Here is a 22,658-nt window from a genome sequence, read left to right on the forward strand (position 1 = left end):
GAGCCAATTGCCATGGGACAGGCTGAGCAAGGTGCTCACTTCTGGGGCTTCCACGGGGGGTGGATGGAGAGAAAGGCCAGGTTCAGTCTCTGGTCATAGGGCAGAGCTCAGCAGGTCAATGCAGACAGGGCTATTCCGTTACCCAGTCAAGCCATTGGCAGCATGACTTGGCCCAGCAGGCAGAACTGGCACAGCCAAAAATGGGTGTCTAAAGGACTTAAGATTTTAATTTTCACTCTGATTTCTCTGCCCATATTAAACACCTGTCAGTGTACTAATGTGTGGAATTTGCATCAACTTCCTTGGAGATGTTTTGAGTGCAGAATAAATGGGGATTATGCAAGAAAGATCCTTAGTGTGGACAAGAACTGTAATAAAAGAAGAAAAATAGAGTTCACTCTGTTCCTTCTGCAGCTCTGTCATGCTGTGCCCAAGAAATAAGGGGGAACCCACTGTTCACATCCCTGTAGGATTACTCAGGTGTAAAGGAAAAGGAAGTAAAAAATAATTATTATTGATCTAAACAGAGGGAAGTCTCCAGGGTAAGTAGTTGTGTAAAATAATCACTTATAGCTTCTCATTCATATCTGCTAGCATTTAAAAACAGGCAACACAGGTCAGAGCAAGACCCATTCCAGCCAGGCATCCTGTCTCCAAAGTGACAAGTAAGAGATATCCTTGTCACATCCAATGACCGCTGGCCTTGAGTTACAGTGTTCCCTGTTGCTGGAAATCTGCAGGTTAGATATTTATTTAATGGGTTCTAATGGACCTTTGTTCAATTAATTTTTCTGCTGCTTTTTATTCCCTTGGTTCTGCAGCATCCCGTGGCTATGAGTTCCACAATTTCATGATGCATTTTTTTTTATCATTTCTACTCAATAGTTTCATGTGATACCTCACTCTGTCACATTTGTGAGAAACTGAGAATAACTGTTTTCTTACAATTCCTAATAGTAAAAAAAAAAAAAAAAATCATTTACTTCTCAAAGGGAAAAGGAGATTATATCTCAATTTAATAAGATCAATGACTTATGGATTCAAAATACATACAAATTATCTGAGTAAATAATTGCTTTCTGCACATGGTTTGACTCTTAAAGAAATACTGAATCATTGAGAATGATATACACACAAGGATTTCCATGAAATGAATTGTATGTCTTAAGTGGAGCTCAAAAGCTAGAGATGTCAAAAATCCCTTTTGATTTATTGGTGAAAACATATTGACAGGCTAAATAACATAGCTGCCTAAGTAAGAGGATTGTTAACTATCTCCAAGGTAAATCCCAGCCTTCTTGGTCCATTTTTTGGGAAAAAATAATCATAGTAAACCCAGGTTCACAAGTTGCGGTGGTCCAATCAGTATCACTGAGGCAACATTACACCTAAGGGGACCATTCACTCTAGAAGCAATGCTGCAATCTGCTCTACCTCATCTCACCTCTGCAGCAACAACAAACCCAGAAATTCAGATTACCCACCCTCACGGGACAGACAGCTTAAACTGAGCTTTGCAGATGCACACCCCTTCACTCCCTATTTCAGCTGCTCAGCTCACGTCTCCAAAACATGCTCCCAGCCTTGTAGTCTGTTTGCTTAATTCCCACTGAAGACCTGCTGAGTTGTTTTCAGGCTAAGCAAAGACAGATCAGGAAAGCAAAGCCTCAGAACTCAAGCCTGAAAAAAACATCTTGTTCCCACTCTCTAAAGTGGGAGCCAGGGCAGATACATCTTGCAAACTTCACAAAGACTGCCGAATAAGTGAAACGTTTGAGGCAGAGGAGCGCTCGGCTGGCAATGCTGTTTGATCTAGTTGCTAATCTATCTGTGGCAGACAGCCCTCTGCATCTCAAGCACTGGTTTTCCAGCACCCTCCCACCCCATAACTTCATTATCCCTTGGATGAAAGCTGATGCTCTCATCCTTCTGACCGACTGCTATGCATTGCCAAGGCAGCCTGTTCTGGGGAATATGTCCACATTCCTCCAACATTTCCATTCACAGTTAACTAATTTTTCAGTTTCCTCCACCATGCCAGGTTATCCTGATTTATTCCCCACTGAAATCAATGGAAAGTCTCCCCATGGTTTGGACCAGACAAATAAGGCTGGCTTCAGGTCCCAGGTGGAGGCCATGGTTTGAGTCTGGGGTACCTGAACCCTAAATATGCAGCCCCAAGTACTTCTGTGGCACCACTCAGTTAAGCAGAGGCTGCAGAACACAGGTAAGGGCTGCAGCTCAGCCAGGGACACAAATTTAATTGCCACTATTACGAACTCTCCACCAAAACTATTTCACCTGTTCTGAATGAGCATTGTGTGACAATCAAGACATCACCTTACAAGTGTGCTGGCTTCCTTCACTGATGAGTGAAATAGGTAGCAGCAAATAGACACAGCTTTGTGCCATTTAAGCACTGCCAGGCTCTGAGCTGGCTTTTCGATCAGACCTTGGGAGCCCAAATCGTAAATCATCACTCTGAAATGATGCCCTGGGATTTGAAAGGAGACACATGGCAGGTTCTTTGAGGAAAGTGGGATACAGGAATTCATTTCTGTTACAAACGTGCCACTGCAGCGTACACCTGATACTTTATACACGGACACAAGTCAAGATGTGTTTTGCAAATAGAAATGAGGTAGTACACTTGTCCTAGAAAATAAATATGGGTAAAATCATGTCTGGTTAAGCCTGGGGTCCTCTCCTGGCTGCAGTGAGCTGATACCATAAACAAAGCTCCCATGGCAAGAGCAGACTGTGGAACCATGACAAACACTTCTGGCACATGGCAACCTCAGTAGGGAACCTATGAGGCTTCCTCCACGAACACTTTGAGCAATCTGAGACATTTTATCCTGAAATGGGATAAGATGAACTCTCAGTTATGCTTACATACTAGGGAAGTTTTCACTCTGAGTCAGCCGAACCATTGACCTTATTTGAAGAAGTTTTAGACTATAAACAAGCAAGCCTTGGGTTAGCTTACATCTCAAACCACAATGCCATTTCACATTGCAGAAAGAGTTTTTGTTGTCGAGAAACAATGGTTTCAAAGTACACAATAAACTTCTTCAGCTGTATTCTAGTAACAGAGAACCACAAGGCTCACAGTTTGCAAAAACAAAAACAACCCACACAAAATATAGGCTCAACTCTGTTCTCTGGGACTGATTTCCCAGTAGGTTAAATGAGAGAAATACCAAGCCCTTTGACACAGATGAACAAATATGCTTATTTCTAATTCCTCCTGGCAGGTGGAATGTACCTATCACAGCACGAACAAAGACACCCAAAAGAAAATACCAGAAGGTGGTTATGATAATAAGCTTATTTTCATTACAGAAGGATTATGTTTTAAACCTTTGATTAGACTCTTAAAATTTCAGAACATGCTTCTTCAATCCCAGATTTTTAAAAGACAAAAGAAAAACAGAACGAGAAAGTAAAGTCTTACTCTGGTGGACGAACGCAGTTTTGATGCACAGAAAAAACTCTTTTTCTTGTAGAGTTATTTAATTACATTCAGAGGACATCTTTAATTTTGATTATGACTAGAATCACGCATGTCTTAATTTAGGAAGCCCTATTGGAGTCTGTGTCCTAAGCACAGGCTCCTTGAAGCATTGCTAAGTGAGGTAATTTTATTGTACGAGTTTTCTTGTAAAAATTATTGTCTTTCTGGATGTCTAATTAAAATAAAGATGTAATAAAGAATTTATGGTTTTAATTAGACCATAGATCTTAAAGCAATTATAGTGTGATTAATAATTCCTTAACAGGCTTTCTTATACGAGATGAAGGAAAAAAAAAAAAGATTTGAGCCCCATGAAAAATCAATATGCATTACTCAATTACATTAACAAAGCTACACAAAGCAGTCTAGGTCCCAATTAAATTGCTCCTTGTGTTAAACTGGCAATGGAGTCTGCAGTTATTAATGAGCCCCGATCTATTTGTTTAGTCATCGTGGATATTTCTGAACTACATTTTTCGTTACTGGAAGGATGCTGTAACGTACGGATGCATCTATAGACTCATGGTCCCTGAAGGGGATTTCAGAAAGTTCGGGACCTGGTGCCTCACTCTGTTACAGCTCCAGGTCTGTGGCAGAGCCTGTGCAGCTCTACAACAAACAGAGGATTGAGGCTGAACAGGAAATGGCTGTTCCCTATTTGGCAAAGAAGTGGGAGCTTTGAAGAACCCAACCAAAGCAGTGGGGAGCAGGTGTGAAATGGACCAAAGGAAACACGTTCCGGACCAACGGTGCTGCGAAAGTCCCAAGTGAAAAGATATCCTAAGGGCAAGGACTACAAACTGATTCAGAACTGGAAAAGATAAGCTATATAGCAAGTTTATAGTCAGCATTAAATTCAAGGGTTGCAACATCCCAGAAAGTTCTGACATGGCTCCAGAATTGAAATATTGACAAGAAGACTTTCGGTGGATATCAGCACTTAGTGTACAGCTTGCACAACAAATATCTAGCAAAAATTGTATTTTACCTGTCATTAAGAACCCAGCTGAATGAGCAGGGAACAAGATTAATTCAGATTTTACAGATCAAATTAACTTTGAAAACAACAATGTATCTACATTCATTCATGCACAGACAGCTCCTCTGATCAAGCTGCCCAGCAAATGAGGCCACGCTAATTGTAATGTACAAGACGGGGAAGTGATCTCATAAGAAACTTCTAACCTGCCATCCTGTAATATGGATTGCAGCCTCACTGCCTGCAGACCTGGACCTTCCCTGCTATCTGTGAGCGATGCTGCCTTCCAGCAGCAGTGCACAAGGGTAGCAACACCATCAGAGCTACCTGCAGATTGCAGCATTAGGGGAACTCATTAGGGGAACTTAACTGGATTTCAGTTCTCTAGCACAACTTCTGTAGTTCCCTTTGAAAACACAGCTTACTTCAGACAAGCGACTGTGCAAATTCATGCTCATTTCAAAGAGTTGATCAGATTACAGAAAAAGAAGATTCAGTAACTGCAACAGAGAAGAGTGCAAACTACTTAATTCCAGCCTAATGCTGTGACATGAGTGAGTGCCTTACAGCTGGTTTCGGTTACTTGAAAATCTGATTCTAAAGCCCCTTAAAACACTTCAGAAGCAGTGTGACATTTTTGTAAGATTTTCCTTTCCTGTCTCTCCTGTTCAACACCTTTGGGTTTTCCTGATGCTGTGTGGCTGCAGCATTCAAAGACACAGGACAGGGAGGTGAGCAGCACAATTTGGCTGCAGGGCAACCATCTAACCCAAGATAGCAGACTGTGCAGCCCCCCTTCTTCCTCTTGCTATCAAATCCAAGAAAAATCCACCCTACTTGCAGGGCCACAGGTGTCAGGATGTTCTGATTCTCTATGGTAAGTACATAGAGAAACCAAAGTGTAGAAACTCATCTACAGATCTTTGCAGGCCACGTGGCCCAGGGTCTGCCCAAGTGACAGGAGCTGCACGAATTCAGTGCCCCTCAAGGCCATGTCCCTGCTATTGAAGGGACTTTCAGGGGACCACATTCTGCATCAAACACTGAAGATGACTTCTAGCAACGTCCTGCACTCCTCCTTTATGCACTGTCACTGCTCTATGCATGCCTTGCTCCCTTCTGCTCATCTTTCTTTCCATCAGGAAACCATTTGTCTTGGCATGTATTTTCATCTTCTCATTTACATGTCTCCTGCAAGACTGAAACTCCAGCATTGATTTACCACAAAATAATGGTAATAGGATCAATAAACCGCAACGACTGTATCGAAAGTGTCTGTTCTACACCCTCCAGGACTGCAGAAGGTGCTTCAGTCTTGAAGTACATCCAGTAATCCGTTTCTCACTCCTCTTGGTCTAGTCTTATGCATGGGAGACTGTCTGTCTGCCAGGTAGAAAATAAATTATTAGCTTGCTGAAATAATTTAAATTTTAATACCACTTCAGCACACATAAAATATTACTGATGCAATTAAAAAAAGACAATTGGCTCAATGCATCTAAAAATGGGTGCTACATGCCCTGACAAGAATAAATGAAGTCTTTTGGGAAGACTATTAAAAGGACAGATTTCTTCTTGTCCTAAAAGTCACATCGTCTCAGCTGGAAAAGCTCCGGTGTCCTATTGCATTTGGGTCAGACAGCATTTAACAGTGTCACTGGAGAAAGACTGGGAAAGACATGGCTCAAAACAAGCTGGATCCTCTGAGGGTGCACGCATGAGTAATTTTCAGAGGTGTGAAGGAATTTATCTGTTTTTAAACCAAGGTGTAGCCTTTGGTTTCTTGGTTAGCTATTATGGGTACTATGTAGATGATTCATTTCTCAAAGGTCACAAAGTAGAGAGCACCCTGGTTACTGGATGGGGCAATAGGTTGCAGTAGAAGGCTGCTTCTGGTGCCAGGCACCCCAGCAAATATTTGTGTGGTCCCAACCAGGTTATTGCAGCCAGCTGTGAAGGCACAGGAGCAAAAAGATAGATAACATCGTCTATGATTTAAAAACTAAACATTTCCTTATTCTTTTTGATTCTAACCAAAATCTGACGCTTGATATCAAAGCATTTTACAGGCAGGATTAAAGACCTGAAATTCATTCTAGTTATTTTCCTCAAGATCAGATGAAATGGTTCAGTGAAAGACTGATGACTTTGTTCAGCTTTACGACCGTGTTTAAATAGCAATTCCTGGGGTGCTGGTGAGTTTGATGGGAGATGTAAGGGGCATTGTACGGTCTCCGTACAAATGACAATTGGGCTGGGCTGCCACCAAGGGACATCACAGTCATGGGCACAGGAACTGGGTTTCTACCGCAGGTCATTGGAATCATCTTACTGATAGATAAAGGTAAGAAGATATTAGCCTGAAGAACCAGGAGTCTGAGATGGAACACGTGAAGACAGTCTGTCTGAGCAGTGACCAGAAGTCATCACCTTCCAGGAGATGCTGGAAACATAGGAAGGCTCAGCCCTTTTCTGGGAAATGCCTGTCTGAAAGAGTAGTGTAAAACCCCATCAGTCTGTGTAAATCAAGCCCAGCAGACTGCAGTCACGAGCTTTACTGGAGATAAAGGGTGAGATTTATGAACTGCCCATGTAATTCAGCAACACAAGTGAAAATTCTTCCCTAGGGACACTTTTAAATCCAAAATCTATAAGAAAACAGATTTTGTGAGTTATTCCTATTGATTTAAATGGACTCTGGATCATCCCCAGAGCATTTTAAACTTCATATCAATATATTTTCCAGTTTTGTTTGTATATGCCGAAGAAAGCAAAGGGCTTATTATTATCCCCACACACAACAAAGTAGATTTGTTCCGACAGTTTAAGGTGGCTTAAATTTAAAACAAAGCTCTGAGCTTTAAAAACCTAGCTTAGATGTTATCATTTTATGATAGAACACCACTTCGCCCAAATAAGCATCCATTTTCCATATCAATATTTTTATAAAATTATCCAAAAGCTTGAAAGACACAGTAGTACTTCTATTTAAATATTTAAGAGCCTCTATTAAAAAATAAGCTGGCTGGTGAACTAGCACAGTGTTCTCAGTTACATGGATGCACAGCAGAAAAACTGATAGGGAATTTTAAGAAGTCATCTACAGAGTAACCTCCTACTCCAAGTAGGAGCCAACACTTGGTTAGGTTAGTTGGGCTTTGTCTTACTGAATCTTGAAATCTTGGAAAAACAAACAATTGATTTATGCCAATTTTATTTTGGTGGAAAACTTGGCTACCTAATAAATGAGAGCAATATATCCAAATTAAAAGTAGGCATCAGGATAAAATGAACTTGCTGGATATTCAGATTCTTTTAGGCATGCTTGTTCATGGTTAAAAAAAAAGCAATAATTTGGTTTTTGTTTCCAAAGTGAACTAAGGTAAGCCCAATTAAATCCATCCTAATTCTCTGTAAGATTGCCTTTTGAGAGATTTAATGCAGTTCAGCAAGTTGGCTATAAAAGGCATTTTGGACTGAGTACCTCCAAGTTGGATCAGGGACATTACGTATGCTTTAGAAGTTTCTTAAACACTTTTGTGACAATTAATCATTTTTTTGGTCTTATAGAAACACTCCCCTCCTTAGCCTCACTGTACAAAATTGGAAGAGCTTATCTAAAAGAAAATCCCCAATTAAACACTTGGAAGAACATTGCAGGCTTACTCTCAGCATTGTCCAAGGGAGACGGGAGGAACAGACCCACTCTATTCCATGAGATTAGCCAGGCAACCAGGGACTGGGACTTAATTTCATAATGTAATTAAAATTTCCTTTTATTTACAGTGATGAGTTAGCTGTAGGTTGGCTTTTAATGTCTCCCTAACTGACTCTGGAAAAAGAGCAGGATGAAATAAGAATGAATGCAACACGCTCAGCTAAAAGGTCAAATTCTGCTCTCAAAGCCACTGGCTTTGGCAGTTCCCACTTGGGTGCAAACTTCCCACCAAGGACCTTGGCCATACTCCATCTAGTTGAGCCCCCAAGAAGAATTTGGTCAAAGCAGAGCTGGAGAAATTACTTTAACCTTTTAATAAGCATTCAATGCTAAGCAGATACGAAAAAATTGCAAAGCAAAATGTCACAGAACAGCTATAAACAGCGGGGAAAACAGTGGAGGAAATTAGGGCCAATTTACACTCGGAGAGACCAATACTGCCATTTTTTCTTGTCTCCCTTCCCTAAATAAGCTTGCTATGTCTTAATGTGGCTAGCAGATTGGCCTCAAATAACATAATATCTTGCCAGTTTACTGTCATACTTAAAAAAAAAACAAACAGTCATTGCTTTCCAAATTCTTAATTTGTATTTTTACTGTACCTACAGTTAATAAAAATCAAATTTTAGAAACCCATTTCTAGAAAGCCTCTGGAGTTTAATTAAAGGCACGTTAACCCAAGGGTTTGGGTTTAAATAGAACGTTATAGATTCAGTGCCCTTGTCTGAGGATGAGAAAATCCAGAAGTGGCAGCAGGGATGAGCGAAGGGCAGAGCTGGAGCACGGGGCTGTGCCGGGTGTCTGGCAGATGCCGTGCTCCCACCCACAGGGAGCCCGCTTGCGTGCCAGAGAGGATGTTTTCCAGTGCTGAAGGGAGTCCCATGGGGAAAAGGCTGATCAAAGCTATGATTAAAGGCAGATTTCACAGGGTCAAATTGAGCTCCTTTGTTCTTCTGACTTGTTTTAAAAAAGAAAAAAAAAATTGCACTCAATAAAGCTAGCTCTACTCTTGAGGGCATATTGATAATTAAGTGGTTGCTTGGCTAGCTTGGCTGTTTCAGCTTTGTTTTAAGAATACGGAGGAAAGTGGTGCATCTAGATTCTGGTAACCTGAATTCTCTGCATGACACTCATTTCTATGCAGCATGGCAAAGATCTGTATGGAGCTATATTTGAAAAAATGAACTTGCAAAAGGGCTAGATATAGAGTTAAGCTTGTGAAAAAATGCATTTCCTCAGTTATTCAGCACATCCATTATTAATGCTTCCAAAAGTTCACCATGCCCTTCAGTCCAAAGGGCAATTCTAAAGAAAACCAATTCTACCAAAAAGGCAGCAGTCCACACCGCATTCAAAGGTGTGGTGAGGGCAATCCATTCCCACTTCTTCCAGATATGGGCCTTCCCTACAGGAGTTAACAAGCCTTACTTACCTGCACATTACCAAATTAAGTCCCTATAAGTAGATAAATAAAAATTTGAGTATTTGCTAAATTTTAGCAAGATTTAGGTTTTGCAAATTTTAATCATTTGTTTCTTATTTGCAAGGACACATATATACATAGCATTAATACTATCTAGAAAGAATTTAAGCTACATATTCATTTCAAAATACCCCATAAAGATTTTGTTCACAAAATACTTGAAGACATGAAAATGATGCTGCTTCAGAAGTATGCAAAACAGTTTGACCTACTAATATCAGATCCCCAAATGTACTGGTGTAAGTGCAGAATTACTCTGAAAGACATGCCATACAGGTACAATGCTAATTTCATGAAGCCTCAAGTCGCTAGCCTGTAGTATTTACTCACTTATGGCCCCCACAAGTAAACCATATGCATGGTTATTGATTGCCTGCAATTGTAAGCCATAGGGAGACAAAGCAACTTGAATCACATCAGCATTAAAGCAAATTAAAATTAACCACTTACATTAGAACTTGTATCTCCCAAGCACGTGCCTTGCTCCTCCCACACATGAAGAGGTAGACACCCTCCACAAGATGAGAAGACATAAGCTGAGAATAGGTAGCTAACCTCCTTTACACCCTCGAATAGCAGAGGGTGACCAGACACTGACTGGCCAGGAGCAGGGTGAGCTGGCCTCATGGGATTGGCCAGGGTATACTTAGTTCTCCAGATCTCCACCACCTACCACCACCTAGCACCTGTGGGGAAGACACACAGCTGAGGAGCCTGCCTGCTTCTGGAAGCAGCAGCTGTAGCATTACTGCTTTGGGGTTAATGGGTATGGGCCTGCTCCTAGCTCAAAGAAAGCAGAAGTTCCCACTGTCTGTGACTGCATAGGATGATAATAAAGTTGAGTAGAGAGTTCTTAGTTTGAAGGTATCGCTGATGGTTGGGCTGATGAACAAGGAAATACAGAAGAACCAAAGGAGAAGCCAACTGTAGTATTGTGCTATCTTAGTTCAGCTGGGATGGAGTTGTTTTCTTTGGACGGTCAGGTATGATGCTAGGTTTCGGTTCAAGGAGAAAAACAATGTTGATATCACACCAATGTTTATAGTTGCTGCTAAGTAGTTTTGTACAGAGCCAAGGCCATTCTCAGGAAAGGGCTCAAGGAGTTAAGAGGGAACAGAATTAGGACAGCAGACTTAAACTGACCAAAGGGATATTCCATACCATAAGACATCATGTGGAAGGAGTTTTGAAGGGGGTAGGAACTCATCTCTCTTTCTTCTGCTGCCAGGGAGTGGTGAGCAATTACTTGTGCCTATATAGATATTTATGAATGTGTATAACAAGTGCACAACTATTATCCTTTTCTCTATCTTAGTATATAGTTACATCTCAACCCATAAGTTTTTTTTTTCTGATTCTCTCCCCTGTCCCATTGGGAAGGCAGGGAGTGAGCGAACAACTGTGTACTGAGCCACCTGCTGTGTTAAACCACAACATGTATCAAAAAAGCCTGAATCTTTAGTGACCTAGTAGTGTTCTTGTGATCAGTCTATAATGGTACTGTATTATCCTTTGTATGCTAGTGCTCTGTGTGAAGTGTCTTATGTCATCCACCTTTTAGTGGAATAAAGCCCTATCCACTGTAAGTTTGGTTGTATATCCATAAAGAAACCATAACACACTGTCCAGAGAAAGCAGCCTTCTTCCAGCAGGACTGCCCAGAGCAAGAAAATTAAAACCTAAGTTAATTATTCTCAGGTGCTGAAAAAACATGATTTGTGATGCACAAGTAGGCAGAGAAACCATCATCCCACCAGATTAACATCACTGGAGAATCAGAAAAGAAATGCCCGGTCTTGCACCCAAGTAGTGTTCTCTGGATAGGAAACAATTAATTACTGCCAGGTAATATTGTCAGAGCTGATTAGGTGACACAGTAACTAATGCATTTCCTAAACCAGCCCGGAGCTGCAATGAAGATGCAGCAAGATCCCCTTTCACTGAAAGCAAATATTAAAACAACATTCATTATCTTTTCATGACAGAGAAAAAAACAGTGACCTTGGCAGAATTTCTGCTTCTCCTTCTCCCTCTTTCAAAACAAAACTAAACCAAGGCAGCACCTCCCCCAGGTCCATCAAAGTCAAAGCCCCCAGCAGAAAGAAGCAGAGCCCTTTTAACCATTGAAGATGCTTTGAGATGGGCCTTTCCTACGGGGATTTCAGCAGCTCCATTGCAGCAGCAGCAAGCAAATGAAGTGAAGCATGGGCCACTGAGTCAAAGAGGGAGCAGGAGCAGGCGTAGTACAGCAAGTTATTTTAAATCATCATCCCAGATCTGTAGCTAAGCTCTCCAGTGGCCTGCTTCTAGCTAAAAGGCTTCCACTTGAGTGCCTCAGATCATGTAAGTTTGTTTAAGATGCATAATTCATGAAGGGTACATAACACCATCCTTGAATAACTTTTCACTCACCACCTGCCTGACAGGAGAGAGCTGGCAGAGCAGTGTGACTTCAGAAATCTGACAGTGGCACGCTATGTGTCCTGGGAAGGAACAGGGATCGCTCAATTGTCTTAACCCCTTAGTTAGCACCAGCATCTGAGAAAGTTAATTCCACAATTAGGACTATTTCCATCAGATATTATTGCCATTAAAATAAAAGAAAGAGAAACAATGTGAAGAGTTATAACTACTTGCATTATAGTCTTGAAAAGCGTATGTAAAGAAAATGTCTGCTTTTATAAGCTAAAAAAAAATCCATTGCACACCAAAGGCCAAGTACAACCACCCCTGTGCAAGCTGAGTAGTACCTTGCTACTCAGATAGTCCCACTGAAATCAATTTGGGGTTGTATAATGCAAGTAAGGAAAGCACAAACTGGTCTTTTGGTAGCAAAATAAGATGTGTAAGGAACAAATCTTCAGCTGAAGTTAATGGGATTTGCCTCATTGTGGGTAATGGACCTGTGCCCATTCACATCAGTCTGGAGCCCACTCTGTAACAGTGTGCCTGTTCTAGAGTTCTTGGGTTTTAATTACCACTGGTAAATACTCTGTCCTTAAGCTTTATAGACCTTATATATTTGCACTACTTTATTTTGTAGATAAAAGCCCTACTGTGGCCTGATAGGCAATTTAGGGATGATTTATGGACTTGGTCTGCTCTTAGTAACAGTTTGTTCTGTCTGACAGAAGGGAGGGATTCTTTTCTATTTTATTTTAAGAGATCATGGTTGGACTGGAACTGTCTTGTGTTACCTTATCAAAAATATAGTGTTTTTTCTTTGACAGGGATTTATTAAAAATAAAATAAAATAATATAATAGGGCAAGATGAGATATAAAGAGAACAACAGACACAATAGCTGGGAAGAAGGACCTAGCACAGGCTGGAGGAAGAGCACTGCTTTCATTATTTATGCTGTGGGCCACTTGTCCCAGCAGTGAGTCTCTTCCCAAACCCATCCCAAATCCCTAGAACTCAATTTATTTTGTCTCCTTCACCACTGAAGTGAGTCTCCTGCTGTCAGGCTTGATGTGACATTCGGGTTGAGCACAGACACCTCTCAATTCCATTTAAAAGGCAGAAACAGCAAACACATGCACACACATCGGGACAGGTTAATTTTCAAAAACAATATATTGAGCATGTCATCACCCTGTACACACAGTCCCCAAAATAAACATTTCACACAAGCAATATTTTGCCTCCTGTCTACCTCAGAGCAGTGAAGTGAACTGGGACTCCCAGCTAGGGCACTCTGAGCATTTTAAAAGGAGGAGATTTTTCCTCCTTAGTGTTCAGACAGGTTTTGTAATTGGAGGCTTATTTGATCCCACTGTGATTTCTGCCCTATGCAAGAGTGCTGAGGCTACCTGAAAAGTGATTTCTGAGTCAGAGAGAAATAGTGAAAGATGTAGAGCTGGTGTACTGATGTGCACTTTACCCATCCTTCTGTTTCTCTGAAAGCTAGCAGGGCTTCCTCCTTTTACAAGGGTCATTTGAGTCTTTTATCTGAGTCAAATCCTGCTCTTGTTTCCTGCAGGGCATATGAGAGAAATGACATTTTCTTACCAAAGGAGAGAATTTATCCCTGCGACATGGGGGTTTCCCATGGGGACAGCCAAAAAACTGACAGAGGGAATGAACTGTCCATTCCTCTTGCCAATGGATGCCCAAGATGTTTGCAGAGGAAAAGCTGAGAATGCCTGTTAATGTAATTCTTTTGCATGCCTCCTTGTGTAAATCTGCACAGCTGGAATAAGCATTGTTGGACACTGTTGGACATGATAGAATAATGCTGCCAAATTTCTAGGGTCTGAAAGGGACAGAGCCCAGTATCAGACTCTTTTTCACCCAGCAACCATCCTGCAAAGGGCCCACATTGACTTCAGTTGGTTTGGTCCATTATTACCTGCTTCAGGCCCTGTCCTTTTCCTGGCCACCATAGGTGACCTGATTTATCTGCCTGATGATGAGACTGTGCTCAAACTAATAGGCTGTCTCTGTGCAGGACTAAACCTTCTCCCAAATGGGTCTGCTGAAATAGCCTTTAAAAGTTTACAGAGCATTATGAGATCAGTACAGATCTGACCATTACTTATTAATTGTTCAATTCAAGGAATAACAATATGATAGAAAATGAGGTGGAGACTTGGGAAATAATGACAATAATGAAATCTCAGTGAATGATATTTGGAAATATATTATTAAGTTTCTGCAGCGCAGCACTGATATTTCCCAATGCCCTCCAGAAAAGGAGCAGCATCCTACGTTCATGTAGGCAAGGCAATGCAAAATAACAAAGGTGCTGATGCGCATTTTTCTCTGCACGTGAAAAGTATGTCTGTCCTCTCCAATGGGCAGTTCTTCATGACTTCTAATGGATAACATCAGAAGGCACAAAAAAAGCCCTGAAAACTGTCTACCTCAAGCTGGCTGAGGGGAGGAAGGCTTTGAACACATCCCTTCTAAATGCTATTCAACCTTGTGATGAAAGGATGGGTTAAAATTTGCCCAGAGATGTGGTGAATACGCCCTCCTTGGAAACATTCAAGGTCAGGCTGGACTGGGTTCTGAGCACCCTGATATACTGTAGATATCCCTGTTCGTTGCAGGGGAGTTGGACCAGATGATCTTTAGCTCAGATGACCCTTCCAACTCAAATGATTCTATGATTCTATGATTCTATGATTCTATGAAAGGCCGCTGTGCTGGACCTGGAAGGTAATACAAAGCTCATCCCAATTATAGATTTACTGTGTGACCATGAAAAAAGCTTGGACAGAGCTCATTGAAAACTGACTCTTCAGGACATTGGGAAGTCTGCTGTCATTCCAGAAACTAGAGAGAGAGATTAGTCCATCCCTGATTCCCAGGGTACATTATCCAGCGAGCTGGGAAAAGCCTACCTCTTGCCCATGTGCAACCCCTGTTTACACAGGGGTGTGGTACATCTTTACATGAGAGGTGCAATAATGCTCCTGACCCCTGTGGCAACTCCACGCAGTCGACACTGCAGCGAAATAGCCATCCTAACATAGCAGGTCACTGTGCTAACACAGACAAATTCACACTGCTGAACGCAGAAGGAGGAATAAATATAAATGAATGAGAAATAAGTTCCTGCATGCTTAGATGCACAGATGCTGCTTTTTGGCTCTGCTCCTTACCCAAGTCATGCTCGCAGATGTGCCAAGCTTGTGACCTGCTCTGTGTCAGGGGGATGTGACGAATTGCTGTGTTGCTCAGCTACATGGGAAGGGAATGAAGACTGTGTCCGGCAGCGCTGAGAGAGGTGAGGCAAGGTGAGACAAGGCTCCCAACCCCAGCAGGGCTCTGTTTACAAAAAGAGGCCAACAGCGTTGCAGGGCACATGTTCTGCGCAGAGCACCGGAGGAGCAGTAAACCTTGACGTACAGCATATATCCACATAGCCGTAAAGAGGTTAGGACTCTCTTGGTAGAAAACGGTAGGCGAGAGCCTCAGGAATGATTATTTTTCTTTCCTGCCTGCCCCATAGGAGAACACAGGGAACAATTCCTTCTGCTTCAGCTAATGGCTTTTCCCCCCAGAGTTTTGGTGCTGATTGAGGATGATATTGTTTGTACAGGGACGCGGTAAAGATGACCACAGTTTCATGAGGAAGGAAAAGATGACACCCAGTCTCTTAGCATCAGCATCACAAGTGGCACTGAAGCAACTGAATCACTACCTGAATCCAAACTGTATATAATTTTCATGTTTGCTATGCTGCATTTTGGGCTTTCACTCTTTGTTTATTCTGTTGTTGGTGGGTTGGCTTTTTTTTCTGTTTGTTTTTGTTTCCTTGTGTGTGTGCTTTTCAGAGGTTACTAAAGTTTTCTGATTTATAAAAGCATCAGACAGCACCGTGTTTCCTTGGGTCCAGTTAAGGAAATCCAATAAAGTGGGTGTTTTGTGCAGTGAACATACATATATTTCATTCCCCTGTAATGCTAGGCCTGTCAAAATGAAACTGAGAGGTAGGAAACAACTCTGCTGAAGAATCAAAAAGGAGAATAATTTTACTAGACCTGGTGAAATCCATTGAGTAAGCATCAGAGAGCAGGAATTAAGGAGGAAGGGGAGTGGTAGGCTCCAACTGGGCAAGGAGTAGCTGGGTTTTAGGTCTGCTTCTCCTGAGAATCTGCTGCATGACCTTGAGCAAACACACTTTTCTCTCTACAGTTGTTTCTTCTCTTAGAGTTTGTTTTGTTTTATCCGTTTAAATTGGAAGCTGTTAGGATGGGTTTTGGCTCCTAGTGTGCTCAAACAGAAGCTGAAATGGAGAGATTTTCATCTCCATTGTGGGGCTCAAGGTGCTACAGTAATTCAAACAATAATAAAAAAGGAGTGATGCAGTATATTTGCATGAAGAAAAGGACACCTTTTAAGACTGTTCCGCCAGATCATCTTTGTGCTAATAAGTTCTGTTTACTCAGGAAATATTCAATAAATAATAAATAAAACCTCAGGCTCAGACTTTTCCAAGCACAGCAGGTAATTTAGATGTATCATCCATTAAAATTAATGCACAGGGTGCATCTAAATCCCTCAGCACTTTCAGAAAATCCTTAGCTCTAATATTTTGTTTCCAAGTGTGGCAAACGGTAGGGTGTTCTCCTCTTCCAGCAGAGAGTGGGGCACAAATTAAGGGGAGTAATGGATGTATGTGGGTGAAGAGCTCTTCCTCCTCTGAGCAGCTTTACTGAGGTGGCATTGCTCTTGCTCTCCTTAGTCCTGTAAACAGACTCTGGGAATCAGTCACTATGTGCTTAACACAGGGTAGGGCTCACTGTTCCTTCCTCTGGGTTATGAAAATCATAGAATCATTAAGGTTGGAAAAGACCTCTAAGATAACCAAGTCCAACCCCAACCCACCCTCACTGTGCCCCCTGACCATGTCCCTCAGTGTCACGTCTCCATCTCCACAGTTCTTGAACAGCTCCAGGGACAGACCCCACCGCCTCCCTCGGCAGCCTGTGCCAGTGCCTCACCACTCTTTCTGAGAAGAAAGATGCAATATGCCATCTACATCTTCTGCCCCAATAGATATTCCATAAGCACTGCTCCAGGCTGAAACTGTGCTTCTGAGATACCCCCTGCAGTGCTGCTCTCACTTTTGAAAAGGGCCAGTGGGAACCCATGGTACATCCAGCAAATGGAAGCTCAGAGCAACTCAGAGCCACCTTCTCTCGATTTCTCACCCCTAGATTACTTAAACCCATCTCTACACTACTACACACTGCAAACGTCACATTACAATGTAGGACAGAACTGATGTGCTTCGAAAGGTGCTCACTGCAGCTTTGGTTGATCACTCCATCTCTGTCAGCATGACAGATAACAGCCTGCAGACACCTATGAACACATTAAAAATATACTTCTGTCTCTAAGCAATCACACGGCGGTGTGGTGCCGTCTCACTATGGAGAAACAGAGAAGGCTGTACCTCTGGGAGAGCTGTACAAACACCTGTGCCTGCCTCAGCTCTATTTTTCACTATTGTTCCTTCCTGACAGTTTTGCCACCCTTGATGAAAACCCGAGTGAGAGGAAAAATTAAATGAGTTCTTTCTGATGCGTGCATACATATTTAAGCATTTCTGTCACTATATGTTAGAGTTGCCGGCACGTTAACGATGCTGCTGAGTTCTTTGCTTTTTGCTTGGTGTCAGGTTGTAATATTAGGCTATGAGGTATCAGAAGCTGAACAAATCTCCTTTTTTCCCATTTCATATTGGCCATTAAACTTATATTATCATCAGAATCATAACCAAACAGAGCAGCTCCTATAATTCTGTGAGGAAATGAGGCTGACAGAATCAGAACAAAATACACATCATTAACAAAGCTCTGCTCATAACAGTCTCAAACACACAGCTCTGTGACTACTCATACTCTATCTTTGAGGGACTCTAAGCTAAAAGTTGGAAATTTGGGCCTCCTGGGATCAGAATACAAAGGAAGAATATCAGTGTTGCTCAGGGTATCTGTCTCTCCATAAACAAGGCAGAGACAAGTTTCTCTACAAAATAAAGGGATGGCAGACTCACATTTAAATGCCTCATATCTCACTTTTTAAGGAAGTAGATTGTGAATATTATGATGTTGGATTCCTCGTTAGAGGACAGAACAGATGGTGAAAGCTCAGAGTACAGTCTCATCCCTATGCAGAGGGATTTCTACAATTGCATATTAACTGTTATGGAAGTTTCCATACACATGTAAATCCCTCTGTACTGGAAAGAGAATATTCTTTAATGCAAAGCATTATGTCCATTACAATAAGGAGCATGAATAGCTAATAGTCATTGCAATTAAACTGAAAATCGATTTGGTCTGCTGTCACTTTGAATATAAAGGAGGAATTTTATAAATGATATTGTTTATTTAAACAGAACATTTAATGTCAGTGGCAACTTCACAGATACAAATAGCTGGCAAGTTCAGTCACAGGTCAGTGAACTCCAGACAAAATCTGAATGTTCAGAACATACTGAGAAGGCACTGGTCTGGTTCAATGTAGTTCATACATATACTAACAACTCTAGTATGTATGTGGTTCTACCTACTTGAGTGGATTTTTTTTACAGTTCTGTAAAACTTAAGAAACACTAGATTTCTGTATGAAAAACCTGTAAGCACTTGCCTTTAATAAAACCCACTGGAAAAGATTCCCACCCTAATGCCAAAATGTCACAGAAAATGCTCAGTGCTAGTAGCTCCCTGGGAGATAAGGTCAATTACTATTAGTGCAGTCTTAATGTAGCCAAATAGCCTCTGAGGCCTATGCCAGCCTCTTGGACCCATAGTTGCCAAGGAACCCAAGGTTACTGGAAGGCACCTGTCAAACTCTGGGAGCTACCTGCGTATAGAGTGAAACAGTCAGTCATAGTTAAGCTTAGTTCATCATTTTCTTTAAAAAGAGATTCTATCATTTCCACACTGCAATGAGTTCTTGGGAGGAGAAATTCAGTAATACGTGTAAGATGTTAGCACAGCCATGGCGGCCATACTGATTGGAAAACTAACCTTGACACCAGTCTCTGGTTACCTCACCAAGACTCACTTCACTCAGGCACAAAGAGATCTACAAACTGACTGCGCTTCCTTTTGTGGCTGTCTATGGTTTCAGAAACCACTATTTGAAAACAGTCATGCGACCCAAGTTACACCCTCAAGCAACGGTTCTCAATCTCAGAAAAGTCAGTGTGTTCTGCAGAATATATAAACAAACAGACACTTTGGATAGAAAATATTTGAACATCTGTTCAGAGCAGAGTCTTTGTGCATCTTGAACTATGCTAATAAAATTACTTGCTTTCCTCATTTCCTCATTCTAAACCCTTTTGTAGCAAACATTTAGTTGCCATTCACTGTGCTGAAGAAATTTTGCAACATCGGGATGAATTAAGCTGTCCTGTAGAAATCACTCAAAATTCAGTATTAGAAATATACCCCAAAGAAACTCAGAAAATATAAACCCAAGAAATTATTTAGAATGCTTTCATTCATGCCTTGTCTTGGAAGCAGAACCAGTAAATATCCTTTGCACACAGAGTCGCTTCACTGGCGTTACTTATCCGCAGCCTCTCCTTAGCAGCATCCCTGGATAGAGCTCAACAAATGCCCCTGCCAAGTGTTTCAAGATTATTGAGTCTGTTTATCACAATTGTTTTGTTTGGATCTCCCTGTCCTTCCTGCCTGACTACAGAATTTCATGAATCCAAAACAAGCAGAAATCATAAGAACCCTGGTTTATTTTCCATTCTTCTCTCCTCTGAAGACAAAGACCTGGCCTCTTGTTTCAAGACAGAATTTGCCTCAAAGAGAATTTATAACACTACTAATGGAAAAGCTATTTTTATGGAAAAATCCCACAAGCAATTCAGTTTCTCCCTGTAGCATTATAATTGCATTCTTGAGGGGAAAAGAGTGGGGGGGGAGCGGGGGGGAAGGATAAAAAACCCAACAAAATATCAGGAAAAGCTTAATCCTTCCAAAAAACTGTTGCTTACAAAATAAACACATATACTGAACTGAAATTATTTTTGTCTTGAAAAAAAATTGTCAGGCACATGTTTAATATAAAGCCTACTCATAGCCCACAGATAGCAAGGTACCCTCACTGTGTGAAGTGAGCTTACCTGTTGATCACAACATGGTTGCTTGAACTTAAACCAGTGTTCAAGTGTCCTGTCAAACTAAGTTCTTACAGTTCCCCCTTCAGCTTTCTCTTCTTTCCTGTTGGAGAGAGGACAAATAGGTCCATGAATGAATGGACAGATCTTCAAAGGGACAAGATATTTCAGTAAGTCACACACAATCAAAAAAGTTATGCCTGTCCTTTGCTGCAGAAAGCCAGAGCTAAGTTTCCACCATCTTTTAGTGAGCCTACTCCTTTAGCCTTGGTATCTCTTGCTGTGAGTGTGTGCATATGTGTAAAATAAGTACAAACCTCTATTTCACTCCAGAAGAGGAAAGGGGTACAAATGGAGGGTCATGGTAACAGAGCAGGATATGAGGAAGTCAGCCAAACTGCCCTTTCAGAAATGGCAGTCTTCCCAGCCTCAGTCTTTTGTGGAAAATAAAATATTCTATTACATTATTTTCCAATTTCAGCTATCTCCCTTGTTGGGCTCCAGGGTGGTATACTTCCAAAAGTTCAGGAATATTTAGCTGCTCACCATCTGCCTCAATAGCTGGACATATTGGCCGTCAGCACCAGGCCCAAGCATCTGTCACCCAAGGACACCAAGCAGACACCAGTGTCAGACCAGTGGGAATACCCATGTTCCAGATCTCTGCAAGTTCACTGACCAAAGGCTGATGGGCACACAAAAATAAATCTCCCTATACACACTCCTTCTCTTCTTACATCAGTACAGAGCTGCTGGGTAAGAAGAGTAAGAAGACCTATTCTGACACACATATGCTTTCTTTCTCCTCCTTTCCCAGCCACCGTCTTTCTCTCTCCCTCTCTCCCTCTCAGGCACTCACACACATCTGAGAAAGAACTGCAGCTGGTTGTGTCAGTGTATGATATTTTCCATCCTGTTTTCCAGTGTGAATATACTCTCAGTTTGTGCATCGGACATAGAAGAATATAAATGGTATTTTCCAACTTCTGAGTTCCCAGTTTGGGGATTGTTCCTCATGGATGTTTTCTCAAAGAAAGAATAGATCATTCTGAGGATGGATTCCTCCCTTAGATCACACGAAACCGCTGTGACTGAGAAGATGGCAAAGGACAGTTATTTGGGAGTACCTACTGAGCAGGCCTTGCTCTCAGAATTGACAACCAAACAATCCAAAGGTTAATATAGGAACAGACTCAATCAGCTCAGTATTTCCAATGGTACATACTAAATGAACAATAACAACAACAACAACAACAAAGGCATAAAAAAACCCAACCATCGAGACAAAATCCATATTTCTTAAGAAGGATGGAGCCAAACTGAAATAAATGAGATTTTAAAAATATGTGAACATTTCTGTTTTTCTCTGTTTACATATTATATTATAAAAAAATAAAAACAACAAAACCAAGCAGCTAGACAAGCCAGGCTCTGGGATGCTTTATCCAGACAACAGGATTTTAGACAAATTATCTTGAAAATATTCTGGCTTACAATCCCCAGTAAGCTTCATAGCAGCTTCCTGGTTTTCTGAAAGCAGATGGGCAATTACTTTGATTCTGGAGTAAAGCAGATGAAACATCTGGACTCTAGATGTTGCTCTCACACAATTTCCCAGCTATGAATTCACTAAATTCCAAAGCGCTTGCTCAAGCCTCTCTCTGGAGGCTGACTTGATTCAGGTGTCTTTTTAAATTGTGAAAAGTACCTCTGGACATAGAAACTGGCAGGCAGCAGATCCCAGAAGCAGGTCATTCATATACATACATAATGGCAAAACAGGAAAAGATGGATGTTGTGACTACTACAGGAGGAGATGCCCACAGCTGGCTCCAGCTAGGACAGCATCCCTGTTTTTGGAGCAGCCAGAAAAGAGTAAGAAAACAAAAATCAAAGCAATGTCACCCAGTAATTGAGCTGAAATGTCTCACTGCTTGTTTGCAGTCTCTCTCCAGAGCACAGAAAAAACACCCCTGGGACAGCTGTGTATGAGTTAATTGGCTACGTCAATCTGGAAAGGATCCCTTCTTCCTTTGTTAGACAGAAATCTGTTGGGGAAGGAGCTCAAAGGATACAGATAAACATATTCCTTTTCATTTCAGTGTCATCACACTGGTTTACATTACTGGAGGACCTGGCTCTTGTCTGCACATGGCTCGGAACAGAAGAAACATGATGGATTCAGGCTTGTATAGAATAGCAGTACAGAAAATCTGTACAAAATTACAGTTTTTGCTAGAGGATACTAAGGATGAGATTTGAGTTGCTGATGGAGAGTGTGGGAGAACAGCTGGTATTTTCAGGTCAACTACAAGCTATTGTATTTGGAAGTGAGAGGAAAAAAATTGTTCACATTGCT

General features: G+C 41.5%; 1 long non-coding RNA gene across 1 annotated transcript in view; it reads right to left on the bottom strand.

Moving 5' to 3' along the window:
• Positions 1-22,658, bottom strand: part of LOC110404925 — a 64,247-nt gene that overhangs the window by 39,136 nt on the left and 2,453 nt on the right. Inside the window, exon 4 of the long non-coding RNA XR_002442574.1 lies at positions 20,306-20,402. This is a non-coding gene — a long non-coding RNA (uncharacterized LOC110404925). The remainder of the gene's footprint in view (positions 1-20,305; positions 20,403-22,658) is intronic.

The sequence above is a fragment of the Numida meleagris genome, chromosome 11 (assembly GCF_002078875.1).
Source record: "Numida meleagris isolate 19003 breed g44 Domestic line chromosome 11, NumMel1.0, whole genome shotgun sequence".
In the NCBI taxonomy this organism is placed as follows: domain Eukaryota; kingdom Metazoa; phylum Chordata; class Aves; order Galliformes; family Numididae; genus Numida; species Numida meleagris.